Source organism: Apodemus sylvaticus, chromosome 14 (assembly GCF_947179515.1).
Source record: "Apodemus sylvaticus chromosome 14, mApoSyl1.1, whole genome shotgun sequence".
NCBI lineage: Eukaryota > Metazoa > Chordata > Mammalia > Rodentia > Muridae > Apodemus > Apodemus sylvaticus.
In genome coordinates, this window is record NC_067485.1 from 40,193,939 (window position 1) to 40,207,712 (window position 13,774).

Sequence of the window (13,774 nt, forward strand, 5' to 3'; positions counted from 1 at the left end):
CCACGCACATGTACAAGCTCACACACCATGTGCATGCAGGTACTTATAGAGGCCATAAAGGGAGACTGGAATTGGAGGTAGCTGTCAGTGTCTGAGCAGGGGCTAGGAACCAAACTCTGTTCCTCCACAACAGTAACAAGCACTTTGTAAGTACTGATCAGTATCCCTAACTCTGAAATATCTATGGGACTTTATAATGTTCACAAATGAATATAGGACTTTGATAAACTAAACACATGCATTTTTAATTACTTTGTTAGTGAAGCTGTCCAGAGAGAGAGAGAGAGAGACAGACAGACAGACAGAAAGACAGATAGGCAGACAGAGACAGAGAAAGACAGAGAAAGACACAGAGAGAGAGAGACAGAGACAGAGACAGAGATAGAGAGAGAATGAGAATTTGTAGGAATTCTGTAGGGGCAGAACCAGTTAAGCCTTTGAAATTAAAGTCCTGGACACCAGTCAGGATGTTACATTACAAGATTTGGTGTTTTTTTCTGTGGAGCTTTACTCATACTTTGATCCAGGGTTTCTGTACTAAGCTCCACTTTCATTTGTTGGAATGGATGGAATGGAAGGGTATACTCATTTCCTTTTTAAGTTGTAAATATAAATTGATCAGTTGCATACCGATTTTACAGTGCATTGTGGTTAAGAGACTGGCTTGACTCTCAGAATAGCCATTAGATTTTAAAAATGTAGAGCAAGTGAAAGACTATGAAAACTTTTAAAGTTTAAGTAAATAGATTTTTACATTTTTACATTATGGTTTGGCCATATGAGGGCCATGAAATAGAATGTGATTGTTTAAATGAGAAATTTTCTTAGAGCGTCAAGTATTACAACATTTAATCCCCAATTGGTAGTACTAGCTGAGATGTTGGTATGGCTCTGATGAAGAAGTATATCATTAGAGATAGCTTTAGCGTAATCATAGACTTGCCACATTTCTAGCTTGCTGTCTCTGTTTCTTATTTGCAGAAGCTGTGATCTCTCAGCTCCTTCATCCTACTATGATAGATATTTTCTTCATGTACCAAAAGCCATAATGAGCTATTCGTTCAGCATTTTGCCTTTATTGTGGCATTTTTTTTACAGCAACAGAAAAGTAACTAATAACAAATGGAAGATGAAATCCATACTGCAATTTATCCTCTGACCTCTATGCATGCATGATGTCACTCACCTGACCACACACACATACATACACACACATACACACACACACACACACACACACACACACACACACACACACACACACATACATACACACACACTCCATAAAGGCAACATTAAAATAATTGTTAGACAGCTTTGGATAAACACACAAACATTATTTCCTTATTTAAAAAAATTATCACACTTAATTAATTAATTAATTAATTAATTAATTAATGCAAGAAAAATTGCTCAGAAAACACACCCAGCATTATTACTGAGGACTGACATATTTATACACCAGTTTATTTCCTTCCTTCTTTCTTTCTTTCTTTCTTTCTTTCTTTCTTTCTTTCTTTCTTTCTTTCTCTTTATTTCTTCTCCTTCCTTCCTTCCTTCCTTCCTTCCTTCCTTCCTTCCTTCTTTCCTTCTTTCTTTCTTTCTTTCTTTCTTTCTTTCTTTCTTTCTTTCTTTCTTTCTTTCTTTCTTTCTTTCTTTCTTTCTTTTCTTTCTTTCTTTCTTTCTTTTCGAGGCAGGGTTTCTCTGTGTAGCCCTCGCTGTCCTGGAACTCACTCTGTAGACCAGGCTGGCCTCGAACTCAGAAATCTGCCTGCCTCTGCTTCCCAAGTGCTGGGATTAAAGGCATGTGCCACCACTACCTGGCTTACCAGTTTCTTCAGAAATATATTTGAAAATATGTAAAACAATTGGTGTTATGGATGTGGTAATAAAGAAATAGTAGTTATTCAGAGGCAAAAGGAAAAATGTAAATGTACCAAGGAAAGAGAAATATTGATGTGTTTAGAGAATAGAAATTTTACCGTTTTTGTTGAAGTGAACAGAGCTCATGGGACAAGAGGCTAGACTTCATTATCAGATGGCTCTGGGTAAATAATTCTCCATCACTGAGTTGTAGTCAACATTATAAAAATTACTTAAAATTTTGCTTTAGTTTCTTTATATGTATAATGAGACAGATATGACATTATACAGATATTCTTTTAGAATTTTAGAATTTTAGAGCCTACATTTTTAATGCTAGTTACCTTTATTTGGATTAAATAGGTGAGTTAGTGATCCAAAACAAAGAGAAGGTATTAGAGAGGTGGGTTATGATCTGCTTATAAAGGATGCTTATCTAGGTATATTAGCATGTAAGTGTCTCTTGTCTTTTCCTAATGGGAATTGAGGCTAAAAAGGATGTATTCACAACTATGATAGGCATATTAGCTGGTGTATGCTTCCTGTTTGGTGGTCCAGTGTTTGAGAGATCTCAGGAGTCTAGATTAATTGAGACTGCTGATCCTCCTATAGGATTGCCTTTTTCCTCAGCCACTTTCAGCCTTCCCTAATTCAACAACAGGGGTCAGTGGCTTCTGTCCCTTGATTGGGTGCAAATATCTGCATCTGCCTCTTCTAGCTGCTTGTTGGTTCTTCTGGAGTGTGGTCATGCTAGGTCCCTTTTTGTGAGTTTTCCATAGCCTTAGTATTAGTGTCAGGCCTTGGGAATTCCCCTTGAGCTGGATCCTATTTTGGGCCTGTCACTGGGCCTTCTTTTCCAAAGGCACTTCTCCATTTCCAACCCTGTAATTCTTTCAGACAGGAACAACTGTGTGTCAGAGTTTTGACTGTGTAATGGCAAACCCTCTCTCATGTGATGCCCTGTCATCCTGCTGGAGGTCGGCTCTATAAGCTCCCTCTCCCTACTGTCAGGCATTTCATCTAAGGTTCTTCCACGTGAGTCTTGAGAATCTTTCACTTCCCAGGTCTCTGGTGCATTCTGGAGAGGCCTCCCAACCTCCTACCTCCTGAGGTTGCTTGTTTCCATTCTTCCTCAGGGCTTCAGTCCTTTTCCCTTACCCAATACCAGATCAGTTTCCCCTTTTCCCACCTCTCATCCCCTGCCCACTTTCCTACCTTGGTCCCTCCCTCCCTCCCTCCCTCCCTCCCTACATTTGATTGTTTTCTTCTCCCTCCTAAGTAGGACTGAGGACTCCTCACTTGGGCCCTTCAGATACTTGGCTTTTTGAGCATTCTGTGGACTGTATATTGGGTATTCTGTACACTTTGTGGGTGTATGTGTGTGCAATATCCACTTATTATTAAGTACATATAATGCATGTCCTTTTGGTTCTGAGTTACGTCACTCGGCATGATGTTTTCTAGTTCTATCCATTTGCCTTCAAAAAGCAAGATGTTTTCCAAAGGTCAAAAAACTCCCTGAAGTTGTTCCAAGGCTAAGAACTAAAAAGTGATGGCAAAGAACAACCATAGGGAAGTCAGAATGTATTTCAGACAGAGTAGAATTTCAGTGAGAATAGAACATCCTTGATATCAGCATCAGTTACAAAGAGATGTTTATATCAGGATGTGAAAGAGGGTGGTGTACAAGGATGGGACATGGAATGATCCTCTGCTGCACAGGTTTAAGGGGAAGGAGGAAATTGACCTCTGAATGAATAATATCAGCTGTGGGTGCTTAGGGATCTAGAAGGAGTAGTCAGAAAAATAGACAATGTACAAAAAATGAATGAAATCATATAAAACAACTGATGAAAGAGAACATTTACTTTGAAAAGTGGCCAAGGATTCATCAAATACAGCAGGCGTCAAGTACAGCAGGAAGTCACCAGGAAAGACATGCCTGAAAGGGCTGAAAAGCAGATTTGGCATCAGCTAATAAAGAGAGAATGAAGCGCTGGATGAGCTCAGTGGTGAGCAAAGGGGTGGAAACCCAGTTGGGGTAGAAGAAGAAATGGAGCATGTAGAAATGACAGTATTACAGGACGCTGACTGCTGGGAAGTGCAGGCAATATCCACACAGGAAGAAACCCATTGCTCTGTGGGAGCTGTTTGCTTTTGATTTTTTGTTTTGTTTTTAATCATACATACATGTCCATGCCTATAGTCTATTACTTTCTTTTCTTTTTTATTAGATATATTTTTTTATTTACATTTCAAATGCTGTCCCCTTTCATGGTCCCCCCCACCCTGAAAATCCCCTAACACATCTGCCCTCTCCCTGCTCACCAATCTGTCCATTCCCACTTCCCTGTCCTTGCATTCCCCTATACTGGGGCATCTAGTCTTCTCAGGACCAAGGGCCTCTCCTCCCTTTGATGTCCATCAAGGCCATCATCTGCTGCATATGCATCTGGAGCCATAGGTACCTCCATGTGTACTCTTTGGTTGGTGGTTTAGTCCCTGGGAGCTCTGGGGGCACTGGGTGGTTCAAACTGTTGTTCCTCCTATGGTGCTGCAATCCTTTTCAACTCCTTGGGTCCTTTCTCTAGCTCCTCCAGTGGGGACCCTGTGCTCAGTTCAATGGTTGGCTGAGAGTGTGCCCCTCTGTATTCAACATGCACTGGCAGAGTCTCCCAGGTGACAGCTATATCAGGCTCCTGTCAGCAAGCACTTGTTGGCATCCACAATAGTGTCTAGGTTTTGAAACTGTATATGGGATAGATCCTTAGAAGAGGCAGTCTCTGGACGGTCTTTCTCTCGAGCTCTACATTTTGTTTCTGTATCTCATCCTGTGGGTATTTTGTTGCCCCTTCTAAGAAGGACCAGAGTATCCATATTTTTTCTTCCTTCTTCTTGAGCTTCATTTGATCTGTGAATTATATCTTGGGTATTCCAGGCTCCTGTGCTAATATCCACTTATCAGTGAATGCGTACCATGTGTGTCCTTTTGTGTTGTGTTACTCCACTCAGGATATTTTCTATCCATTTGCTTAAGAATTTCATAAAGTCATTGTTTTTAATAGTGGAGTAGTATTTCATTGTATAAATATACCATATTTTCAGTATTCATTCCTCTGTTGAGGGACATCTGGGTTCTTTTCAGCTTCTGGCTATTATAAATAAGGCTGCTATGAACATAGTGGAGCATGTTTCTTTATTACATGCTAGGGAATCCCCTGGGTATATGCCCAGGAGTGGAATAAAAAGGCCCTCTGGTAGTATTATGTCCAGTTTTCTGAGGAACCACCAGACTGATTTCCAGAGTGATTGTACCATCTTGCAATCACTCTAGCAATGGAGGAGTGTTCCTTTTTCTCCACATCCTCACCAGCACCTGCTGTCTCCCGAGTTTTTGATCTTAGCCATTCCCACTAGTGTGAGGTGAAATCTCAGGGTTGTTTTGATTTGCATTTCTTTTGTGACTAAGCATGTTGAACATTTCTTTATGTGCTTCTCAGCCATTCAATATTCCTCAGATGAAAATTCTTTGTTTAGCTCTGCACCCATTTTTAATAGGGTTATTTGGTTCTCTGGAATATTAATTTTTGAGTTTTTTGTAAATATTGGATATTAGCCCTCTGTCAGATGGAGGGTTGGTAAAGATCTTTTCCCAATTTGTTGGTTGCTGCTTTGTCCTGTTGACACTATCCTTTGCCTTACAGAAACTTTGTAATTTTATGAGGTTCCATTTGTCAATTCTTGATCTTAGAGCATAAGCTATTGGTGTTCTGTTCAGGAAATTTACCCCATTCCCATGTGCTCAAGGCTCTTCCCAAGTTTCTTTACTATTAGTTTTGATGTGTCTGGTTTTATGTAGAGGTCCTTGATCCACTTGGACTTGAGCTTTGTATAAGGAGATAAGAATGGATCAATTTATATTCTCCCATATGCTCACCACCAATTGAACCAGCACCATTTGGTGAAAAAGCTATCTTTTTTCCACTGGATGTTTTTAGCTCCATTGTCAATGTTCAAGTGACCATAAGTGTGTGGGTTAATTACTGGGTCTTCAATTCTATTCCACAGATCTACCTGCCCATTACTGTACCAATAACATGCAGTTTTTATTACTATTGCTCTGTAGTACTGCTTGAAGTCTGGGATACTGATTCCCCCAGAAGTTCCTTTATTGTTGAGAATAATTTTAACTATCCTGTTTTTTTTTTATTCCAGATGAATTTGAGAATTGCTCTTTCTAACTCTATGAAGTATTGAGTTGGAATTTTAGTGGGGATTACACTGAACCACTATATGGCTTTTGGCAAGATGGCCATTTTTAGCATGAGAGATCTTTCCATCTTCTGAGATCTTCTTTGATTTCTTTTTTTCAGAGACTTGAAGTTCTTGCCATACAGATCTTCTTTTGGTTAGAGTCACACCAAGATACTTTATCTTGTTTGTGACTATTATGAAGTGTACCATTTCCCTAATTTCTTTATCAGCCTCTTTATCCTTTGAGTATAGAAAGACAACTAATTTGTTTGAGTTAATTTTACATCTGGCCATATTGCTTAAGTTGTTTATCAGCTGTAGAACTTCTCTGATGGAGTTTTTGGGTCGCTTAAGTGTACTATCATATTATCTGCAAATAGTGAGAGTTTGACTTCTTCCTTTCCAATTTGTATCCCTTTGACCTCCGTTTTTGTCTAATTGCTCTAGCTAGAACTTCAAAAACTATACTGAATAGATATGGAGAGAGAGGGCAGCTAGTCTCTGATTTTAGTGGAATTGCTTCAAGTTTCTGTCCATTTAGTTTGATGTTGGCTACTTGTTTGCTGTATATTGCTTTTACTATATTTAGATATGGGCCTTGGATTCCTGTTCTTTCCAACACTTTTAACATGAAAGGATGCTGAATTTTATCAAATACCTTTTCAGCATCTTATGAAATGACCATGTGTTTTTTTTTCCTTGAGTTTTGTTTATGTTGATGAATTTCTGTGTATTGAATCATCCCTGCATCCCTGGGATGAAGCATACTTGATTGTGGTGAAGGATCACTTTGATGTCTTCTTGGATCTGGTTGCAAGAATTTTATTGAGTATTTTGCATCGATATTCATAAGGGAAATTGATCAGAAGTTCTCTTTCTTTGTTGGATCTCAGTGTGGTTTTGCTATCAGCATAATCGTCACTTCATAAAACAAGTTGGGTAGTGTTCCTTCTGTTTCTATTTTGTGAAATAACTTGAAAACTATTGGTGTTAGGTCTTCTTTGAATGTCTGATAGAATTCTAAACTAAAACCTTCTGGTCCTGTGCTTTTTTTTTTTTTTTTTGGTTGGAAGATTTTAATGACTGCTTCTATTTCTTTAGGGGTTATGGGAATGTTTAGATGGTCTATCTGGTCCTGATTTAATTTTGGTATTTGGTATCTGTCTAGAACATTGTCTATTTCATTCAGATTTTCCTATTGAGGGACATTTGGGTTCTTTCCTATTTCTGGCTATTATAAATAAGGCTGCTATGAACATAGTGGAACATGTGTCCTTATTACATGTTGGAGCATCTTCTGGGAATATGCCCAGGAGTGGTATAGCTATGTCTTCAGGTAGTACTGTGTCCAATTTTCTGAGGAACCACCAAACTGATTTCCCAAGTGGTTGTACCAGTTTACAGTCCCACCAGCAGTGGAAGACTGTTCCAGTTTAGATTATCTGGTTTTAATTTTGGTACCTGGTATCTGTCTAGAAAATTGTTGATTTTATTCAGATTTTCCAGTTGTGTTGAGTATAGGCTTTTGTAGTAGGATCTCATGATTTTTTGGACTTCCTCTGTTTCTATTGTCATGTCTTAATTTTAATTTCTGATTTTTTTAAAATTTAAATACTCTTTTTTTTTGCCCTCTGTGTAGTCTGGCTAAGGGTTTTATCTATCTTGTTGATTTACTCAAAGAACCAGCTCTTGTTCTTTCTTTCTTTTTTTTTCTTTATATAGTTCTTTTTCTTTTTACCTGGTTGATTTCAGCCCTGAGTTTGATTATCTCCTGCTGTATATTCCTCTTTAGTGTGTTTGCTTCTTTTTGTTCTAGAGCTTTCAGAAGTGCTGTCAAGTTGGGAATCTTCACTCTCTTCTATACCTATTATCCCTAAGTTTGGTCTTCTCATTGTGCCCTGAATTTCCTGAACGTTTTGAGTTAGGAGCTTTTTGCATATTACATTTTCTTTGACTTTTGTGTCAGTGTGTTCTACAGTATCTCTGTACCCAAGATTCTCTCTTCTACCGCTTATATTCTGTTTGTGATGCTTGCATCTATGACTCCTGATCTCTATTCCAGGTTTTCTGTCCCTAGAGTTGTCTCTCTTTGTGATTTCTTTATTGTTTCTTCTTTCTTTTTTCGATCCTGGATGGTTTTGTTCAATTCCTTCACCTTTTTGGTTGTGTTTACATGAAATTCTTTAAGGTTTTTTTTTTTTTCTTTCCTCTTTAAGGGCTTCTACCTGTTTTCCTGTGTTCTCCTGTTTTTCTTTTTTTTTTAATATTTATTTATTTATTTATTTATTTATTTATTATTTCTACGCAAACTGTAGCCATCTTTAGACACTCCAGAAGAGGGCATGTCAGATCTCATGGTTGTGAGTTACCATGTAGTTGCTGGCTTTTGAACTCAGGACCAAACTGTAGCCATCTTTAGACACTCCAGAAGAAGGCATGTCAGATCTCATGGTTGTGAGCTACCATGTAGTTGCTGACTTTTGAACTCAGGACCTCTGGAAGTGCAGTCAGTGCTCTTAACAACTGAGCCATCTCTCCAGCCCTGTCTCCTGTATTTCTTTAAGAAAGTTATTTATGTCCTTCTTAAATTCTACCATCAGCATCATGAGAGATGATACTAAATCCAAACCACTTTTCCTGTGTATTGGGGTACTCAGGACTTGCTGTAATGGGAGAACTGGGTTCTGATGATGCCAAGTAGCTTTGGTTTCAGATAAGATTCTTGAACTTGCCTTTTGCCATCTGGTTATCTCTGGTGTTAGTTGGTCTTGCTATCTCTGGCTGGAGTTTGTCCCTCCTGTGGGCCTGTGTGCTCGTGTCAGCATTCCTGGGAGACCAGTTGGTGGGACCTGTGTACAGAAGGTTGTGGAATAGTTCTGAACCCCTGGGTACAGATGGTGCCTGGAAGGATCCTGTCCCAGTTGCTGCACTGTTTCTGTGTTCTGTGCACTCTTAGTCACTCTGGAGAGTTATTGGAGAGAAAGTATAAAGCTCACCTCAGCCTGGGAGTGGGAGCATTCCTGGGAGACCCGTGCACAGAGGGTGGTGGAACAGCCTCACGTCTGGATGCAGACGGTAACTAGAAGCTAGGCTTAGATTTTTAAAAATCTACTTTTAATAAGGGTTCGCAAATGTTTTGACCCTTCTTGTAATTCCTTGGGGGCAATTCAAAGATCAGTCAGGATACCAGCAGTCCAATTCAGTAGTGTCAGGACAAGGAAACATCAATCAGCAGCAGTGGCATGATCTAGCAGAAACTGCTAGGACTCTGCCAAATTGGCATAAATCAGTGGTAGCTACCAGGGCCAGCCATGATGTCAGGAGTTCTTTTCAGTGCCTCTCTCAATGAAGTAAATATTAGTGAAGGCAAAGACACAAGACCAAGGAAGAACTGCAAACAAAACCTAATTGTTGGCCAGTTGTATATGAAATCTTAAGCCACTCTACAAAGACACTTGGTTTACCCTGAGTCTTGGTCATTGAGACGGCAACTGCTACTCTGCATCGGATGTCTGTCTGGCTCACATAGGAACATGGAAGGCCATACTTGTCAGATTCTGAGGAGCTGGTGATAAGCACACTACCTGTTATTCTTGTAGTCTGTACCTGTCTTCCACACAAACACAATTAATCCAGAAGACTCAATAAGCAGCAAGGAAGCAGAAATGAACAGCGAGGATGTGAGGACAAAAAGAAAAGATGAGTGTTCTAAATCCATTGCGGTATTCATGAACATGTATTTCAATCACATCAGCCACAGTGGAATATCTTAGAAAACCTGATAACAATGACTGCAATGACCTTTAGCTGCTTATTCTGACTTTTGCTATCATTTTTTTTCTCCTTTTTCACACCTGCCCCTCCCGACAGCCTTTAGGAGTCAGCATCCCATCTAGTTGATGGACTGGAACTGGCAAGGAAAGGATACTTGATGTTATTTTGAGTCTGTTAAAAGTAAAGCACATTTATAGAAACCAAAGTACTGTTTCTGCTTTGCTACTCTTCACCTGTCAGCATGCTTACACACTTCACTATCAGCACCTTCCCTATCCTTTCCCTTCAGTGTTCAGTGTTCTTTCTTACAGGTCTCCTCATTTTGTGTAGCAGTTATAACTGCTTGTTCTTGCACCACTGGGGGCTCATTTGCTGTGAAGTCAGTTGCAGGAGTAACCACAATAATATATATATATAGTCTGAGTAAGAGAGCCTTTCAACATTATTTGCTGACTAACTGAAGAGTCTTGCAGACAGGCAAGACAAATACAGAGGGGAGACTGAAATTTAATAAAAAAGGAAGGCATCGAAGGGTTATATTATAGAATCCAAAGCAAATTGAAATGGATATTCATGGAAATTTCTTTCAAATATAAAAGAACCTGTCACTTCTTATATTTTTTATTCTTACTTAGGGAAACACCACCTTAATAGACTTCTATGAGGTAAGAATGACATTAAACTCAAACATGACCAAAAAAAAAAAAATTAAAAAAAGCCCGGCAGTGGTGGTGCACGCCTGTAATCCCAGCACTCTGGGAGGCAGAGGCAGGCAGATCTCTGAGTTCGAGGCCAGCCTGGTCTACAGAGTGAGTTCCAGGACACCCAGGGCTATACGGAGGAACCCTGTCTCGAAAAAACCAAATCCAAAAAAACAAACAAAAAAAAATTAAAAATTAAAAAAAAAAAAAACCTCAAACACGTCTGTAACTTCTAGGTATGATAAAACAGAGGGATTGTTCATTACATCCTTAGAAAGCAAGAGAAAGGGCAAAGCAGAGAACTGAGAATTGGTTAGTCTCAGGACCAGTACACAGGTACTTCACTCCACATGGAGAGAACATTTCTATGATTCTCATAAGTCAAAATATTGTCACAATGGTCATGAATCTGACCCGTGAATGATAACCTGTATAAAGGAGAAATTTCTTCAGTGACCAGAGACTGAAGTTGTTATATTTGCTTCAAGGAAATGAGAAACAAGACTGCACATTTTACCTTGAAAGCTGCGTTGAATAAAAAGCCCTGACAATTCACTAAGAGTCATAAATGGAGCAAGAAATGATTTCCAGGCCTGTCCTTCCAAAGAGAATGCATGAAAGGAGCTGGAAAATCAGCCATTGTCGAGCTAAACAAAGATGCTCCATCCCTCATTCCTCCCTATTAAGTGAGAAAATAGAGTGCACCAACCAAAGAAATCAACAATTGCCTTCCTCAGCAAGCTTAAGGAAGATTTTCTGCAGCTCGGGTCACTGATATCAAACAAGGGGAAATTTCAAAAATTCCACCCAAGCTCACAGTGTTGTCCACAGCACACACATCGTGCAACTGAGAGAAGGCCGACTCAAAATAAGCTTGTCAACACCAATTGAAAACCACTCCATAACGCTGCCAGCAAACACCTCATTATGAAAAGGGACTCTGCTTTCAGGCGGTTTGTATGAACAAACACAATGCTTTATCTTCATGGATTAATGCCTACTTGATATTTTGTTCAATATTTCAAAGATAGTGTGTTGTTCAAAATGTAGAAATGTAGAAACCAAGAAATATATGAACTTGCATGGTACAAATGCATGGAGTATAAATTTAAAATAATAAGCACTAACATATAATATATTTTTGTGCCTGCATTATACAATTTAGATATTTACATATATTAAAGTTACTGTCTGTCTCACACATCGTGTTTGTGCTCTATAAATCTGGTCCAAGAGGAACCCAGGGCATTAATGATATTATTTATACATTTATTTGCAAGATTTATCCAGCACAGTCTCCAGATAGCTAACTATCTTGTATCTGCTTTATCATCATTGCAATATTTTACATTGAGTCCCTGGAAATAAGCAAGTCAATGAGGGATGGTGTTTGCTCCTCCTCGAACCCAGTATTTTGACTGTGTGGAGAGACAAAGAACACTGGTTTATTCTAATTAATTTTAATTAAGAAATAAAAGATTATAGGATAAAGTCACTCAGATATTTCTCATTTATCTTCTGAATGGTAATAATTCCTGTTTGTCAAATAACTAATGTGATGTTGATATTGGATATAACAGCTTGCTAGGGCACTGTCCTCTGCTGGAACTGCTACTAATTGCATTTCAAGGTAAGTGTATGGTCAGGAAATATGTTAGAGTCTAAAGTACAGCAAAAACAAATGAATTCTGGTTTATTCTGGTTTTCATTAATATTTCTCTGAACTTGTGCCCTGTACATCCACAGGGGTGTGCCAAGGTCAGCAGAGTTCTCTTTCATTGCTGCTCCATTTGAAAGCATTGCATGGAATATTGGCTAACAGAGAATAGCCTCTCTTATCCACCTCTTCCACCACCAGGAATCTGGTCTCCATACAAGTTTAGCCAACTTTTGAAGTTTTTTTCTTGGGTTAAATGTACTCAGATGAGGTTTTTTTCTATACATTAATAAGATGAAGAGTTACACCTAAGGACTTAATTGTAAAGAATGACTGTGGAGAAACACTTCCTGTTATTCTCCTCCATGCTGCATTCTTCCTCTCTGACCCCATGGTACCAGAGAAGTCACCAGAAGGCAAATTTCTGTTATGATTATAATACAGTTAGCTACTGTCTCATCGCTGTGTAAATCAGGGAGCAACAGCTTAAGGAGCAGGGATTATTTTGGCTAGAAATATTATTAATATATTATTACTTTGAGGATCAAGTCCATTATGATGGGAATGCCACAGGCCAGGACTGTCAGGCACTTAATCACACTGCATTCAGATGCATTTCCCTAATGACTAATGAAGTTGAGCATTTTTTAATAAAGCTAAAAAAGTTTGGTAACATCTTAAAGGCAGAATAGTACAGGAACAATATTTTATAGTATTTATTTTAAGATAGAATTTGAAAAGTGTATCAGAAAGGACACAATCATTTTCACTTGAAATGCACATCCTCAAATGATTATCATTATAAACATAAAACCTGCTCAGGATAAAATCTCTAAGTACTCATCCCTTTAGATCATGCTATCTCTATTATGTTTGTTGCTAAATCCCTCATATATCTTAGCTATTTTGATGATAAGAGTAATATGTAAAAATTAATGAATACCAGCATATAAATAAACCAATTATTATTAGTAGGTTTTCTAGAGGAAATATGTTAATTGTTTCTCTTGTTATATATGAAGATGTGTAGCTATTAGTAAAAATTTCCAATCCCCACTTCCGTATTATTTGATGTTATTAGTAGTATTTAAATAATAAAGATTCATTAAGTGCTTCATAGAGTATGACTTCATAGTGCAGATGTAAAACTATAGCTTTCATCTTAAAGGTAATGAGACATAGTATATCGTGAAGCCATCTTGACTGACAATGACTCTAGAATGCATATTTAGGTTACTCCATACTTACATTACACCAAATGTCCCAATGTAGAAATAATTTCATGAAGTTTTATCGTTTTACAGAAAAAAATCATTAGTCACAGCAAATGTAAAATTCATTGGTAGGTGTGTAGAGAGCTGGTTACAGACAGATTGGGGAAGCTATTTTAGATCAAAGATACTACTGGACAACATTCTTAGCTTTTGAGTTGGTGGAAGTTAATGATCTATTAATTTAATAGATTACCAAAGGTGTTTTATCTGTGTTAGTTCTTACACAAAGCTGGACAAAGAGTGGCTGGCCC